The 15,459-nt window shown below is 39.6% G+C and overlaps 1 protein-coding gene and 2 pseudogenes across 12 annotated transcripts in view; 1 reads left to right on the top strand and 2 right to left on the bottom strand.

The window, feature by feature from the left end:
- The window catches only part of Myo6 (myosin VI), a 164,458-nt gene that overhangs the window by 31,956 nt on the left and 117,043 nt on the right, over positions 1–15,459 (top strand). The window contains exon 1 of one of the 12 annotated variants that reach the window (XM_087207754.1): positions 5,504–5,825. The exons of the other annotated variants lie outside the window; for them this stretch is intronic. The gene's annotated coding sequence lies outside the window, so the exon portion shown is untranslated. Of the gene's footprint in view, positions 1–5,503; positions 5,826–15,459 lie in introns of those variants that run through there. 12 annotated transcript variants of the gene reach the window in all.
- LOC101726727 (large ribosomal subunit protein uL16-like) lies at positions 2,180–2,851 on the bottom strand (annotated as a pseudogene).
- On the bottom strand, positions 7,526–8,140 carry LOC106007692 (large ribosomal subunit protein eL21 pseudogene; annotated as a pseudogene).

Below are 15,459 nucleotides of genomic sequence, written 5' to 3'. Positions count from 1 at the left end.
ACAAATTTAAGAATTCTTGAAAAGATTTGGAGTTCTGGTTTCTACAGAAGATGAGAATGAAGGCTTAAAGTGGAAAATAGTAATTGAAAAGCTATATGTAAAGATGTTAGTTAGGCTCCACATACTTACAAGTCAGAGTCTACAGGCATTGTTCTCTTGAAAACAACTTTATTAAGAGAAGATAAACAGATGCTAACAGTTGGGGACATCTCTACAAAAATGTTGGGTGCTGCCCACACCCACAATAAAGTTTGCAAGGTAACAGTCTTGATCTACTACATATAGTGCTTTTTGCTGGTTTTTTTTCCCCCAGTGCTGAGAATTAAACCTAAGACCTTGTACATACTAGGCACATGCTCTACCCCTCAGTTATATCACCAGTACTTAAAAAAAATTTTTTTTAAAAAAAATTTTGAGATAGGGTGTTGCTAAGTTGCCCTGGCTGGCCTTGAACTTTAGATCCTCTTGCCTCAGCCTCCCAAGTACCTGGAGCTATAACTATGAAATGTCATGCCTGGCCACAAGCTGCTTTTTAGTGACAACTAAATATGAATCAAAGACCAGATGCATTGAGGAAAAGCTTTCCATAAAAGAGAAGAACCAAACAATAGAAATAACCACAAGCAAAAAATAAGAAACAGTGGGGGAGGGAATTAAAAATATGACTGTAGAAATAAAATTTTCAACTAGAAGAATCAGAAGGGAAGTTGCATTAGTTTCTGGGCTGGGATTTAGCTCAGTGGTTCTGCCGCCTGCCTCACAAGCGTGAGGACCTGAGTTGAATCCCAGGTATCAAAAAAACAAAAAAAACAAGTGAAGTTACATTAGTTTCCCATTGCTAGGACAAAATACCCGACATCCATAACTTAAAGGAAGAGAGGCTTATTTTGGCTCATAGTTTTGGAGGATTCAATCCGTGGTTGGCTGGCTCCAAGGCAGAAATGGCATGATGGAAGGGCCTGGTGGAGGAAAGCTGCTCACCCTAGGGCAGCAAGGAAGCATAGAGAGAAGAGAGGAGCCGGGGACAAGAACACACCCTTTCATGTCATTCTCTCAGTGACCTCCCTCTTCTGACCAGGCCCCACTTCCACATACAGGAGACTGCTAGCAGACATTTTATATCTAAATGTTAGTTATTTGTCCCTGGCCCCCAAAAGTCTCATGTCCATCTTATTATGAAAATATATTTAGTCCATCTTTAAGAGTCACTGAAGTCTTCATAGTTCCAGCATTGCTGAAAAGTCTCAAGTCCAAAGTCTCTTTTGAGACCCAAGGTAAACTCCTAGCTGTGTGGCCTCTAAAGATAAAAAAGAGAGTTAAACACTTCCAACATAAAATAGCACGGGGTAAGCATTCACATTTCCAAAGGGAAGAATAAGGGAATAGAAAGGAATCAGACTCAAGCAAGGTTGAAACTCAGCAGGGAAAACATTAAATCCTGTATCTTCTTGCCCAGCACCCAGGGCAGTTTGTGATGAGATGTGAGCTCCATATAGTTTGGGGAGCTCCACCCCTTTGGCATTGTTGGTTGAACCCACTTTGCCTCAGGTGGTGGCTGCTGGCTGTCTGTGGTATTCCTCAGCAGAGGTTCTACTTTCCTGGCATCTCCAGCTTGCTGGGATCTCTACTGTACCTTTGGCTTTATTCTCAACAGCTTCACATATTGCCTTCTCATGGGCGCTAGTCAGGGACTGTGATCCTGTCACACATTTTCACCTGCTCTGCTAGGCTTTCTTCTGAAAAGAAGGCTCCATGACTTCATAACTTTTGCATTCTGTAAGCCAGAAAAAAACAGCATCTTGTGGAATGATATCAAGGTCTACTGCCAGCTCTAATAGTAGCCAGGTCCAGGACCAGTGCTGCAGCAGTTTCTTGCATGCCTGGGTGGCTAAATTCCAGGAAACAGTTTCCTAGGTATCCTTGAATGAGCAGGGATAAAGGAAAATCTTTCAAAGGTGGCTACCCTTTTAAACTTGTGATGGATGGGGTCTGGGGATTTCCTGAGATGCCCTAAGGCATCTTTCCTATTGTTCTGATACAAAGTACTTGACTTCTTTTTTGCGGGGGGTGGGGGGGTGGGGTGGGGTGGGGTGGGGTGGGGTGGTGGTGGCGGTGGTGGTGGTGGTGGTGGTGGTGCAGAGATACGATTTATTGTTGAACTTGTTAGAGGGGAGGGGTGGCACAGTGGAAGCCTTCAGGAGTGCAAGGCCCACCACTTGTCCAGGGGACTGCGGTTTAAGATGTATTTCACCCCGCAGCCATCAGGGATGAGGCGCTTCTCAGCCCCCATGTCTTCAAATTCATCTGCATTGAACTTGGTGAAGCCCCACTTCTTGGAGATGTGAATCTTCTGGCAGCCGGGGAACTTGAACTTGGCCTTGCATAAGGCTTCAATCACATGTTCCTTGTTCTGCAGCTTGGTGCAGATGGACATGATGACCTATCCAATGTGAACCCTTGCCACTGTGCCCTGGGGCTTCCCAAAGGCACTTTGAATGCCTGTCTGGAGCCTGTCAGCCCCAGCACAGGACAACATCTTGTTGATGGGATGACATGGAAAGGGTGGAGCTGCACCCAGATATGGAAGCCGTCTTTGCTGCAGCTTTTACCAAGTACTTGTTAGCGCAAATCCAGGCAGCCTCCAGAACTTTGGAAGAGAGCTGCTCATGTTCGTCGGATACCATATGGGCACACAGTGGGAATTCATCCACTTTTGCCTTCTTCTGCCTCAGGTCAAAGATGCAGATCTTAATATCAAGGACACCTCGACAGAAGTGGGACTTTGAGTACGGCTTGTTCTTACAATACCGGTAACACTGGGCAGGCCGGTGTCCCATGGCGACACCAAGGGTCTTCCAGGTTGAGCTGAAGGAAAAGTGGACTTGGCTTCTTTTTAATGCTGATCTTTTCAGCAGCCACACTGTCCTTGGCTGGAACTTTATAGGCATATCTTCTCTGTCTATTTTGCAAATTTTCCAAACCATTGAGCTCTTCTTTTTGCTTCTACTTTTCACTGTATGTCTTGCTAAAAGCAGCCAGCAGTATCCATGCTACAGCCTAAGTGTTAGGCTGCCTTGAAATTTCTTTTGCTGAGTTACATAGTCTGACACCTTTACATTCAGCCTCACGTAAAGTCTTAGGAATGAGCAAAATATAAACAGGTTCTTTGCCAGAATGAAACTAGTATGTCTGTGAGTTCAGTTTTAAATAGAGTCCCCTTCCCAACTGAAACTTCCTAGGCCTGGCCTTTACTGTCCAATTCCTGTCATATTCTGGTCTGAGCTTTGATCAGTATTGCACATCCACAGCATTCTTGGGCTTTTCTTGCCTGTGTCTCTAAACTTTTCCAGACTCCTTCTGTAAAACAGTGTTGGGTCTGATGGGTCTGGGGTCTTCAGCTCACCCTCAAAACGTTCCTGGGCTTGTCTCTCTTTCTCTGTTGTAGAAAGAAGAGGAGTAGTAAGACCAATGAAAAGCAAAGGTAACTTTATTTGTAGAAGGAAGCAATATAAAGCCACTCTGAGGAGTGGGGGCCCCAGAGCTGGGTAACTGCTAAATCAGGGCCGTGGTCCTGTTTTATGGGGAAGGGGGCCAGTCTCCACCTCCCTAAGGGTTGGTACTTGATTGATTGGATGTGGGGCTTGGGTTTGGGTTGATTGGATGTTGCTAGGGGTTTGGATTTTGTGGGCTAATGGGGGAACTTGGATAGGCATGGCAACCTGCAAAAGGAGGAAATAGGGTAGACAGTGTTGCCTGCTTCAGAGGCAAAACCACAGACTGACTGCTTCATAAGAAAAACTACAAAACCTCTTGAAAACTGCTTGTCATTTATAGCCACAGAGAGCTCCTGTTTCTACCCTTTGAAAGGGCCTGGGTAATCCTACCTAAGGGGTCCCTTCTGTCTCTTTACCAGTTCCAAAGGCTTTTGAACCAGATGGTCAGGCACAGCCACAGTGTGACTTTACTCCTGGTACCAGTTTTCTATATTAGTCACTTTCCTGTTGTTTGGACAAAATACCAGATACTCACAACTTAAAGGAGGAGAGGTTCATGTGCCTTACAGATTTAGAGGATTCAGTCCTCTAAACGGTAGGTTTTAAAGCAGAAATGGCATGGTGGAGGAAAGCTGTTCAACCTATGGCAGCCAGAAAGTGGAGAGAGAAGAGAGGAGCCAGGGCCAAGAATACACCTTTCTAGGTCAACTATTTGAAAAACTTATCCCCCAGTGATAATGCTTCTCCTGATCATGCCCTACCTCTGGACACATAAGTCTTTTGGGGGATATTTTAGATCTAAACCATAATGCAAGGGAGGCATTTCCAGGAAGGCAGAGTAAAAGGATAAATGAACAGCAGAAGAGAAAAGAGAAAATAAGAGTAGTAGTCTTGTATAAGCACATCAGCAAATTATCAGACTTCCAGAAAGATTAAAAAATAGAAATAATATGAGAACATTTCTTAGCATTGTATGACTTGTGTCTCTAGAATGAACACACTTTCAGAGTACCCAGGACAATGATTCATGCAATGCAAGCTGAACCATTTTATCATGCAAGTTTAGAGCACCCGGGATGGATACAGGATCCTTCAAACTCTCAGGTCATAATGGAGTGACAAAGGCAGGGTGGGTGGGTGATAAACTGACAAGAAATTGAAAGACATGGCAGTTCTGGATGATAAAAGTCAAATCCAAAAAGATTTGCCCTCAAAATCTTAAAAAAACAGGATTTTCAACCCAGAATTCAATTGTATGTTCTTGTTCATCCTAATAAGTATGAAGGTAGGATAAAGAGCTTTATTTTATTTTATTGGGACAATGAAAGAACTCAGATATGTACTCGAGAATGTGGTGAAGTCCCAGAATGACAGCTGGATGGCAGGTCTAGCAACCAGACATGGAAGAGGCACTGTTATTGGTTACATAAGCTTTTCTTTTCTTTTCTTTTTTTTTGGTACCAGGGTTCAAACTCAGGACCTTATGCTTGTGAGGCAGGTGGCAGAACCACTGAGCTAAATCCCTGACATGGTTACATAAGCTTTTAAAAACACAGTGTTTGGCTTCTTAAATAATTCACGGTCTTCTTTTATCACTTTCATAAACAATATAAAAGTCCACCTTCAGGGCCCGGAATTTAGCTCAGTGGTGCCACTGCGTGCCTCTCAAATGCAAGGTCCTGAGTTCGATCCCCGGTACCAAAAAAAGAAAAGTCCACCTTCATGCACCACAATCAAATTTCACTGAGACATATGAGAGATTGTAATTATGAATACTACTTTAATGTGAACAACTAGATTGAAGAAAAAAAAGCAGGTGTATTGAATGCAAAAATATATTCTTCCTTCAGAGATATTCAGTAATTCTAACAGTTCATCTCTTGTACGATGGTAACTCTTGTGAATTGAGACTAAATTGTAGCTGAGTTGAATTTTAATTGTTGAATAATCATTGTATAATTAAGTCCAGAGAATGAGATTATGAAACACAATAATTGAGTTTTTGAGGCAGTCTGATTTAATTTTTTTTATTTAGCTGGCCTTAAAGCTAGGAACTTTAAATAAAGTTGATAGTGTAAAGACTCAGATTTTGGTGTAGGTGGAAGGCAGTAGCTTTAAAGGCAGTCATGCATACCCGTATTAGTGGTTAAAAGTAAAGGCAAAATGCCCAAAACACAGTGAAGGAGGTTTTCATTGTGAGGTCCACTTAAAAATCAGCAACAGAGCTGACGGTTTGCTTTCTTTTGACTCCGTTTAAGCAAAGTGAAGCCCTATAACCCTGTAAAGAGCATTCCTTGGAGATACTGTCATACTTTATGAGCGAGCTGGAAGGTATGTGGAAGTTTGGATCATATAATAATATTTTACATTTTATGGTGATTATTTTTGTTTTTGAGACATTAACTATTTGAAAAACTTTAAAGTGCTTGACAAAACTGTTGTGCTTTCATAAAATGGTTTTTAATAAATGAGCATTATTAAATACATAAGTTGTATTTGTCTCTATTTTTGCTCTAAAAAATTACAGGTCCAGACAGTTATTCCACTCAGAAATTCTTATGACTGTTTGATGTATTTGGCATTTAGCAAAAGTTTATCAAAACCTAAAAAACCTCCTTAACTTACCTAAACTTTGGTTAAACTATGGATTTTTATCCATGTTTTGAGAAGGTATTATCATGTTTCCTGAATTTTATTAATCCAAAACATTTGTATGAAATGTTAATTTGGATGACAAACAGGGAATACATCTGATTTGAAGGATATTTACTGTCTGATGGAGTGAGCAATCAGAAAAATCTAGTTGCTGAATAGTAATGTTCAAAAATGATTGCTATACTATTGCTATTTAGTGGGTTTATGAGACAAAAATCCCATGTAATTTATGGCCAATTAATAATTTTCTTTTTCAGGGGCGGGGTTTGAGACAGGGTCTCGCTTTGTAGTTTAGGCTGGCCTTGAACTTGCAGTGATCCTCCTGCCCCAGCCTCCCAAGTGCTGGGATCACAGGCATGTGCCACCACACGCAGCTAATAATTTTTGTACATAAGGGAATAAATTTTTCATATGTGTACATTTTTCTTTTAAGTTGTATAACCATCGCTAACCTTGTTTAATGTTTTGTACTCACCGGTAGCCCCTGTCTAGTATCTACTTCATTCTATCATTCTCTCTGCTATCACCCTATTTTTGTTGGCTTTTTTTTCTTTTTCGTAATACCCATTCTTGCATACAATCTCTTCCACAAGAATACCCTAATATTTCTTCACATAAGTCTAGATGGTGATTCTTTACTTGTAGGATAAAGAACTAGAGTTAAGGCCTTTCACACTTGGACATGCATCTACTTTTCAATTTTATCTTCCACTAAGCTTTTTATGTCTCCTCTTCTCCCACTCAATACACACTCAAATAATACCAAATAATATTTGTATGTAATATTTCAGCATTTAGCTTCACAACATTTTTTTGCTTTTGCTATTCATTTGATTAGAAAAATCTGTGGAAATCCTTTCAAGATGAAATTCCTCTCTTTCTAAAACCTAAGTGTATGAATGATGTCAGTTAGGCAATCAGAATAATCCTGTGTTGATGATCTTATGTAAAAGGTGTCTTTGGTCCCTTATTAATGTGGGGCATCTTGGTAAGAAGGATAAAGATGTTTGTGTGGTAGGCAACGGAGGGGCAGGATAGTAGATTGGAAAAAGCCATGTGGACATAGTGGAATTAGAACTGTAGCTTTTCACTAATGCTTGAATTTTTAAAATTAGTATTTTTTTTTTGCTTTAAACAATTTATTTAATTGAAATGCCATATACTGACTTCCATGTATTTTGATACATCTTGTCCCCAAGGTGATTTAGAGGATCTTCAAGCCAATATAAATATTTCATAAATATTTGGCCATTTGGGTATACATCTGCACAATACCTCACATATCTTTCAGCAAGAAAAACACTGAAGAGTAAAGACCTGACACAGTTAACTGGGTATAATGAGATTCTGCTCCAAATATTTGTTTCTATGGGGTAAAGGCACCACACACCTGTTCAATTAAGAAAACCATCCTTACAACACAGGATGATTTTTTAATTTTGAAGTAGGGATTAGGGCATTCAGCCGCTAATTAGGTGCTGCATGGCAGAGCTACATCCCCAGCTTATGCCATGAATTCATAGGGAATAGGTTCCCACAACTCAGGCTCCTTCCCATTGATTCTCACAAAGTGTGCTTCTCTGGGTGGGGCAGGCTGGCTCTTCAGTTGAATCCAGGTACCTTTCTCTTTGGCTTCCTTCTTTTTCTGATCATTTTCCTTGACCTGTTTCAGGAAGCTATCTCGACTCGTTGAGTGTTTAATATGCTCAATACGCACATTAATCCTCTGGCAAGTATTTTGCCCTTAACTTGCTTGTTTACAACAATGCCAACAGCATGCTGGGTAACATTGTAGACTCTTCCAGTTTTGCCATGGTAACATTTGTGTGGCATTCCTTTTTGAACAGTACCTATTCCCTTGATGTCTACCATATCACCCTTTTTGTAGATTCGCATGTATGTGGCCAAAGGAACAACCCCATGTTTTCTAAAAGGCCTAGAGAACATATACCAGGTTCCCCTCCTCTTTCCCTTTGTGTTCGCCGTTTTGGCAAATTACTGGAAGATGGCAGTTCTGGCTGAAAGGCTAAAATTAGTATTAAACAAGTATTAGCCCTAACAAGTATTGCGTTAGTTAATGAGGAAAGCGAGTGTAGATTTGTTTATAGGGCAGGCTGGACACTGCTTCAGGTACAACTTCCGGCCCCCAGGCATCTGGGGACCTGAGATATTATCACATTAGTTATTCCTTCCTCTCCCAGATAAGTAATTTAAATTCTTTTATGGTAGTAGGAAATAACTTGGTAATTTTATGTTTTGGGGATCTTATTTGTATATGTGTATTTTATAGGAAAACTGTGCTTTTCTTGTTTAGGATGAGAAATGTTAGTTAATTTTTTTCTGGTGCTGTGCTGGGTGTATAATAGCAATTCAGTAAACACTTGGGAGAGTGGATTTCTAACAATTCCATTTTCATGATTCAGTCTCCACAGTTTCACTATAAGTGTGGGACATTATGTATTGAAGAGATGATTACATTTTATAGGAAGACATATATTTAATGTAGTCATACAGTCTCATCAACCTGTTGCTAAATAGTTCTTTAAATTTACAATCAGAAGGTGAAGTCTGGGTGTGGTGGCACATGCCTATAATCCCAGCACTCTGGGAGACAGGCAGGAGGATCACTGTGAGTTTGAGGCCAGCCTGGGCTACATATTGAATTAAAGGCCAGCTTGAGCTACATAGCAAGACCTCATCTCAAGTCACCCTCCCCCCAAAAAAGAAGTTCCTCGGGGAGTTATTTCAGAATGAATTTGTTAGAAATTTAACATTTTAATGTTTTTTATAGTTACCTATCCTACTGGTGATTGATAGTTGAGAAATAAAAGTTCTTCCTGAGGCCCATAAATATTTTCAGTTTGTCTTTCTAAAAGTTAGTGAAATTACTATTACCCACAAAGTTGGAAAATAATCTTAGGACACTAGGCAGAGCACTAAATTATGTGAAAAAGGTTTACTGATTCCATAGTACATGCTTGCTTTATTTTTTTAAACTCAAGTGTCTGGAGGAGACAAGGACAATATTTACTATATGATTTTAATTAAAAGTTAGCAAAATGTATGCCTTGTTGCAAAACTTTTTCTTAGAAGCCTTTCTAGTTATCTAAGAATGTTCTATCGAGAATCTATCTCAGGGACTGGGGGTGTGGCTCAGTCCTAGAGCAGGTGCTTAGTATGTGTGACGCCCTGGCTTCTGTTCCCAGCACTAGACAGAAATAGCAGATGGATGGATGGATGGATAGAAAGATAGAATCCACCTCAGTAAACCATGAGCTTTTGCAGAGTCCCCTGGGAAGTGGGAAGGCTTAGCTAACCATGAACACTAGCCTTCTTTTTTCTTGGATTCTTGTTTGTTTGATACTGAATCCCACAAAACATGTTGCTAAGGTCTTGCTGGCTCATTTGGCCTCATCAGCCCTTACTGAATCTGAATGAATCTGAGAGGATTCAGCACAGTCACTAGAAATGGCATGAGGCATGTTCCTCATCCAAATCAAACGGAGTCAGGACCTAGGAGCTGTTGAAGAATACTGTGGTTCCTGTCTCAAGGCCTTAGGTGTAGCAGGTCTCTTTAATCTATTTTCAGTATTTCAGAAAGCTGTGATTTCAATCACAGCCATGATTTCTGTGGCTCTAGGGGTAGATCCTAGTGATAATGCTTGGGTTCTGTCTTATGTGGACACCCCTATATCTTGTCATCACTTCCTCAAAAGATAGTATTTCTTTTCTCTTAATATAGTAAAAGGAAAAAGAGAAAGAAAAAAAAATCGTGATGATGGAGTTTCTGTTTTAAATAGTCTAGGCAGAGAAATCTCCCTGAGAATAAGATAAAGGGACAGAGACAGAGGAAGATAAGGGAGGAAGCTTTACTGCTGTCTTCAGGCAGAAGAATTGAGTCAGCACATGCCACAGCCCTGAAATGGACTTAGCATTTCCAGGGAGCAGCAAGGAGCCCATCAGGGCTCAATAGAGTGAGAAGACAGAGAATAAGAGTAATCAACATCAGGTCTGTTATAGGCAGGGGCAACAATTTGTGGAACATCTTAGGGGCCACTGTTAGGAGTTAAGATTTTATGTGAGGGAGATGGGAGTATTGGGAGGGAGTTAAACTGAGATATGCCATGACTTAGGTTATGAAAGGGTCCAAGTGACCTGGTCCCTAGAACTGACTGTGTATTGGTAAAAAACGAGGCAGGGATACAAATCAGAAGCTACTGTGTAATTTTGGTGAGAGATGTTGAGTAGGGCCAGAATGGAATTGGTAGCACTGATGAAATCTAGCCAATTACTGGATAAAATCTGAAAACAGAGGCAATCGAAAGATTTGCTGAAAGATTGGATATAGAATGTGAAATTGGGGAGTCAAGAATGCCTTCAAAGTTTTTAGCATGTGCAAGTATCAGGCTTAAATTGTCATTAATTAATGAGAAGAGGGTTGTAAGAGGAACAGATTTAAAAGGTAGGTGGAGGTCAGTTTAGGATATGATAAGTTTGGTAGATTGTTGTGTCCTAAGTGTTGATGTTGAATAGTGCATGAGCTCTGGAGGTCTGGAGTTCAGGGGGAAGGTATCAGTCAGAGCTAGAAATATGGGCATTATTAGCATATTAATACTATCAGTGCCTTTGTTAACCATTTTTAGAATGTTTAAAGCCACAAGACGGGAAGGTATGTGTAAAGCCAGAAGATGAGAGTAGATAGAGAAAAAGTCCAAGAATTCATCTCTAGGAGTTTCTAATGTTAAACACAAAGGAGATGAGTGATCAATTATGTCAAATGATAGTTCATGTTCAAGTATAAAAAGATTGAAAATTGGTCATGTGATTTAGAAGTGTGGAGGTCTTCGGTGATCTTGATGGGATGGGAATGTATGCCTGTTAGGAATGGGTTCAAGGGAAGAAATGAAGTGAGAAAACAATGGCAGTGAGTATAGACAGCTAATGGAATGATCTCAAAGTAAAAAGGGAAAATTGGTGATGCCATGCAGGGGAAGAAGAGGTGGAGAGGAGAGGAGAGGGGAGGGGAGGGGAGGGATGAAAAATGAAAAGGGTGAGGGAGAAGGGAGAGGAGGGATTAAAATTGTCTTCTTTGACTGAGAAGGTACAGGATCTGGCAGTGAATGGAGAGAGATGGGTCTCATAGAACAGAAGGTAGCATATATGGATGCACATCCAGGATGGTAAGTAGTTATGGTTGTGGGAGCTTGAGGAATATTTAGTTACTTTTTAAAATGAGAAAATTTGCATTTGCATTTTTAGATAGAGGAGTAGATACTGTCTTCAAAGCATGTTGTGTAGTACGGTTGGAAGTAAAGATGGCCCTTGAAATTTGAAAAGATACCTTATGTTTCTGTCTGTCTGTCTGTCTTGCTCTGTGTCTGTCTCTCTCTCTCTATATATCTATATACATAAAAATATGTTTGTTTTGATGTTTTGTTTTTGTTTTCATCCGAGGTTCCCAACTCAGAAACTAGAATTTTTCTTCTCCAGGTGCATAATTGAAACTAATCTTCCACTGCCTTTCTGTTTTAGATCTGACCTTGAAAAACATTCTCTGACCTACCCTGTTTGACCACAGTAGGAGGGACCTTGCCCTTCATGCCAGAGGAGCTTTGTTGAATTTCCCCACCCAGTCTGTCACTCTTGGGTCAGAGACAGTTTTTTGTCCAGTCACATTTTTTTTTTTTTTTTTGTCCTGGGGATCTCGGGTCCTTGCACTTGCAGGGTAGACAGCGGTGTCATCACATTTTGATAAGGTTCTCCGTACTTCATCATGCTTATGCAAGTCTCCGTTAAGAATCCCAAAGGACAGTCTGTATAAAACCCCACAAGGGAGTTTTCGTACTTCACTTTATGCATCTGTGTCCTTTGTAATATCTTTTGATCATAAGCCAGTGAATGTGTTTCTGAGTGCTGTGAGCTGCTTGAGCAAATCATTGGAACCCAAAGGAGGTCAGAAGCACGGGTGAAATAACCTAGGGCTTGTGGCTGGCATCAGAGTTGGGGGAAGTCATGGGGACAGAGTCTTCATCCTGGGGGACCTGACACTGGTTCTCTATGGGGTGTCAGAACTGAACTGGTGTCCTCTGCTTATCAGCTGGTGGGGAGAAATCCCTGAACCTTCTGAGGTCATAGAAGTCTTTTGTGTTCATTGTGGTTTGAGAGCAGATCAAAAAAGAGGCAACTTGTGTTTCCCGACACAGTACTTATTACCTATTAACAAAATGAAAAATTACAGTGAATACTCAAATCCTTATAGACTATCTCTGATTCTGGGCTAGTTGTTTAACTGTAGTATGAACTGGAAAACAAAATTAACTCCCTGTGAAAGGTGTTTATCTTTAGCAGAGTGTAGTGGCTGCCCGATGGGAACAATGAGAGCTGAACTCCTGTTAAAGCCTTTGGAAACAAAGAGCTCCAGTTAAAGGGATCCTGCTCTGGATTGGTGGTCTGATAAAACAGCAACAAACCTTTGATGTAAGGCCCATTCTTTCCTCTCAAAAGAGTCTTAAAGATATTTGTAGACCTTTTTATCACTTTCTTATCTAAAGCTAAAGACCTGAGGGAGTGTTCTTGTAAAAATTGCAACTGTAAACAATATTAACATAGTACCAGGGCTCCAGGAAGATCTACCGGGTACTAAAGGATCCAGGTAAAGACATTTTTTAGATAGTGCTTCCTAGACCCTTTCTCCGGGTCCTCAAACCCTTATAAAAAGCCCAGTCTCTTGCCCTGACTATCCTCCTTGACAGTGTACTGTGATCTAAATGAACTCTTGTCTTTTCTGCACTCCCAGTCTATTAGTAAATTTGTTTTTTTACCACCTGTCACCGGCCCTCTGTACGCCCTTTCTCCTGGCACACAAGCCAGTCAAACCAAGCAGTTCTCCTGTTTACTTTTTAGTAATCTACTCATTAAAGAATTTAAATCCAAATAAAAATTAAGACTCCATATGTAAGAAATAATAAACATTTTATTATTTGTGAAAGAAATGATTTGGATTAAAAAAATCCTTTATACTTCTTTTAAATTATACTTATTTTTTATTTGATTAAAAATGGGTTAGGGGGTTGAGAGTGTGGCTTAGTGGCAAAGAACTTGTCTAGCATGTGTGAGGTCCTAGGTTCAGTCTCCAGCACTGCAAGAAAAAAAAAGTTACAACAACATGACGTTAGATAACTAAGTCTTTTTCTGGACTTACTGACAAATGGTAACCACGGTGCAGATAAGAAGCTCAGTTGGGCAAAGCTGTTTAATGCAGCCATTACAAGTTTGGACTTGGGGTCATATGAGATTTAAAACCCTGCTTTTACAACTCATTTCCTGCTTGTCTCTTTTTCGGCAAGTAGCCTTAAACCTCAGTTTCCCATATTGCATGGTTTCTCTTATATGAGAAACCTGAAGTATAAAGAATGAAATAAAGGATAGATAATAGAAATAGGGGGAGACAGCTTTCTCAAAGGGGAAGCAGTTCAAGAGATGGAGGGAGGGAGAGAGGGAAAGGGAATGAGTAAAGGACTTAAGATGTGTTATGTACTATACCAGTTCCACACCAGGAATGCAAGCATTACGTACTGCAAACATGTACCAAAAAGGGGGGGCGGGATTAAGAGATGAGTGGAGGTTAGAGGGAAGGGAAGGAAAGGGAAGTACTACAAACATATATACTAATTAAAAAACACCAGGGGTGCTACTTACCTCCCAGAGATTTAAACATCAAGTGAGACAATAAAAAGTGCCTTACTGCAATGCCCAAAATATAGTGAATAGCTTATGAAACGTTGTGAATTGATTTCCTTTGACAAGCTAGGAGAGAAAATTCTCTTCAGTTCCTGTTTTTGTGTGTTATGCATATGTGTATGCTCACATACACAGCCCAAGTTAGTAGAGGTAAGAAAACCTTTGTCTTGTGGATTACATGAGAACTTGATTGAATATTATAGATTTTAGTGGCTTGCTTATAAGGCAGTGATAGAGTAGCTGTTGAACGACACATTCTAGGCTTCCTTTTTGATGTGTATATCCTTTTTATAAGGGATTTTATTTGAGTTTTTGTTTTTTCCTATTTAATTCTCTCAGAACTGTGTTGTCTGAATTGGACAACACTTTGTTAAATGACCCTCTGCTTCTGGTCAGAGTCTTCCGCTTCTTTTGGGGGTGTTTACAGAGAGGAGAAATGTCAGATATGTATTTTAAAAGACTTGAGATTTGATCAGACTTCTTACCACCTTAATGATGAGTACCATCTCAATTGTAGTTTCGTAAACCTTCTAGTCTTTGAAAAATCTCATTAACATTGACCCAGGCCCATGATTTAAGCAGCAGACTATTTGAATTTGAGCAGAGTATGAGCATTATACATAGGATCCTTGTGAAAAGTGGCCTTTCATTGGTCTAACTTGGTTTCTGGAAATTTGATTATTCTTTTCATTTAGCCAGTTTTGGGGTCTGACTGTCTCTTAGTGGAAAAATGAATTAAAATCTTGTCTTTTTTTCCAAAAGACCAACAGAACTTTAAATGTAGCATAACAATAGCTATGTAATTTCCTGATTTAATCATTGGATAATAAATTAATGGAAAGCATATGGAAAACTTAAGAATCACCTGGAATAAATTAATACTTCACTGTTACCTATTACATTCTGGTATTTTAACATCTGTGAAAGAAATTTTGAGTTTTTGAAGTTAACTGGGATATTTAGTCTCTGAAGAATACAGGGCTTTTTCTAAAATAGTGTATATTTTGGCCAGCTTATCTTAGTAAAGATTTCATGCATTTGAATCTCTTCTAAATTCAGTTCTGATTTGTGATAGTAATTTAGGCAGGAGTTTATATCTGAAGTATAATTTATCTCACCTTATCTTAAAATCTGAAAGAAAATTGTATAACCAATTCTAACAATTCAAGTTGTATAGTGTTTGTAGTAATTTTCCAGACAGTTCTGGAATCATTTAAAACTACATAATAAATTTATTAGTGAAATATTTGCTTTTAAAGAAATCTTTCTTGGCTATCATACTTAATATCAGTTTAGTAAGTTAGTGTTTGTGTTCACTATTTCTAAGAATCAAGTGATAAAAGGCTTAGCTTTAAACATTGATTGATTCATAGGCATTTCTTAGGTTATATTTGGAAGTTGCTTTGTAAAAATGATCAATCATTAAGACCAGCAATGTGACTGATTGAACTTGGAGAAGGGGAGGTGTAACTGGAATAGGTATTGTTCTTTTTTCTTGCTTTACCGTGAGAAACAATTGATCTCTGTATTTTCCCATTAAAATATAAACCTAAAGTAATGCCTGGAGTAT

The sequence above is a fragment of the Heterocephalus glaber genome, unplaced genomic scaffold, assembly GCF_053883595.1.
Source record: "Heterocephalus glaber isolate CG9 unplaced genomic scaffold, H.glaber_assembly_v1.0 deba00000818, whole genome shotgun sequence".
Classification (NCBI taxonomy): domain Eukaryota; kingdom Metazoa; phylum Chordata; class Mammalia; order Rodentia; family Bathyergidae; genus Heterocephalus; species Heterocephalus glaber.
This window is presented reverse-complemented; position numbering and strand designations above follow the sequence as displayed.